The sequence below is a fragment of the Echinops telfairi genome, unplaced genomic scaffold, assembly GCF_000313985.2.
Source record: "Echinops telfairi isolate 266 unplaced genomic scaffold, ASM31398v2 ScPeMD7_443;HRSCAF=831, whole genome shotgun sequence".
Taxonomy (NCBI): Eukaryota; Metazoa; Chordata; class Mammalia; order Afrosoricida; family Tenrecidae; genus Echinops; species Echinops telfairi.
The window spans coordinates 27714797-27717213 of record NW_022104341.1 but is presented as its reverse complement, the minus strand read 5'-3'; positions in this window follow the sequence as shown (position 1 = coordinate 27717213).

The window sequence follows — 2417 nt, the reverse complement described above, 5'->3', positions numbered from 1 at the left end:
ATATTTTACACAGATCGCTGTCAGTTGTGTGTGTTAACATCAACAGAAGACATGTTGTTCTCAACTGCACACAGAACATTAACCAACCTGGGTCACATGTTGGGTCTAAAAACACACTTTAATAAATTTTAAAGAATAGAAGTCATACAAAGGCATCTCAGATCAAAACAGAATTAAACTAGAAATTAGTCACCAAAAGATAGCCTGATGTCCCCTGCAAATCTCCCCCACTCCCACCCCCCACCCAAATAATTGGACATTAAACAACCCAATTCTGAATAACCCATAAATCACAGGAGAAATCTCATGAGAATATTTTTATTAAATGGAAATGAAAATATAACTTACCAAATTTATTGAGTGCAGTAAAAGCAGTGTGCTCAGAGCCATTTATGTAATTAAATACATATATTACATCAAAATATGATGCTAACACCAATAACCCAAGATTACCTCTCAGAGAAAGAAGAGCAAATTAGATCTAAAAATAACGGCTACTCATATGGTCTATTATTGAATTTAATATATAAGGAATTGAAACTTATAACAAGCTACCAAGCAAACCCCACTTGTTATATATATTCCAAGGAAATGACAAAGAAGATATTGCCCAAAAAATCCATATTGATATTAAAGCGCTATTTCAGAATAAAATGTGGGCTTATTTTCAAAACTGCTGGAAACACACCTCCTAAGCTTGCATCTTGCCCCTCTTCACTGATTCTTCACTGCACAGAAAATTGCCAGGCATGGTGGCCTCTATTGCCCATATGCTAATATAGCAGTTGAATGGTAACAGAAAATAATTGGAAATCAGAAATGGGAACCTTATATGAACTATGATAATTATACCTTATGTTCTTCAAGCAGTCATATGAAAACGATGTTGAAGAGTACTAAGAATATCTTATATCAGGTTATTGGAGGAGATTGGCCAACAGAACTTATCAAGTTTTTCATAACTCAACATACATCTTAAAGCTAAACAACTTAAATCAATTCAATAAAATAGGTTCAGGGCAATGATTCAAGACATGTCTTAATCATCTCCTACATGAGGAACTACAGAAGAGTTAAAACATATGTTGGAATGCTTTTCTATTTGAATAAACTTTTCAATTCTTAAAATTAATCTTTAATAAGACTAGTAGCATAGCTCTTCCAGCGCAAGATCTATTTAAAGTGTTAAAGAGCACTCATGTCACTGTGAAGACTAAGAGAGGTGTTACCCATGCCTTGATATTTCCAAACACCTTATATGTATATGAAGCTGAACAATGAATGAGGAAAACGCAAGAAAAAATGATGTTCTGAATTATAGTGTTGGTGAAGAATACTGAAAATACCTGGCCTGCCAGAAGAACAAGCAAATTTGTCTTCAAAGTACAGATGCAAGGATGACAAGACTTCCTCTCAGGAACGTTGGACATGTTATCAAGAGATGTCAGTCCTAGAAAAGGACACTATTCGTGGTGCAGAAGAGGACCAGTGAAAAAGGAAGATCCTCACTGAGGTAGACTGACACGGCGCCGGCAACATGGGCACAGAAACAACCGTGAAAATGGTGCAGGGTGGGCAATGTTTCTTTCTGTTGTAGTAGGGTCACTGTGAGTCTGAACTGACTGGACTGCATCTAACAACAACAACAACATAACCTGATAAGATGTTCAAAGTATGGAAGGACCCTTGCCATCCTTGCCTCTAAGGGACATTCAGACTGTACTTTTTCCAAGATAGATGTGTTTGTTCTTCTCAAAATGCAAGGTATATTTAATATTCTTCACCAACAGCATAATTCAAATGCATCCATTATTTTTCCATCTTCCTTATTCCTAGTCCACCATTTGAATGCATATAAAATTATTGAAAATTCCATGGCTTGGGGCAAGAAAACCTTAGTCTTGAAGGTGGTATCTTTTCATTGTAATACTTTAAAGAAGTCTTTTGCAGGATTTCTCTTTTGTAGGAGACCTCTTTTGCCCAGTGAAATACACTTTTTTACTTCTTGGCTGCTGCCTTGAGTGTTGATTGTGGATCCACGAAAATGAAATCCCCAATAACTTCAGTATTTTATCCCTTTATTAAGATGTTGCCTGTTAGTCCTGCTGTGAGGACTTTGTTTTCTTTATATGCAGGTGTAATCCACATTGAAGCTTCAGTCTTTTCTCTTCACCAGCAAGTGCTTCATATCCTCTTCACTTTCAGCAAGCAAGGGCGTGCCATCTGCACATCTTGAAGAATTTCTTCCTCTAAGCCTGATGCTACATCCTTCTTCATATAGCACTGCTTCTTGGATTACTTTTTCAGCATACAAACTAACAATGTTAAAAGAATACATCCCTGACATGCACTTTACTAATTTTAAACTAGACCATATGCCTTTATTCTGTTCAAACCAAGACTACCTCTTGGTCTTT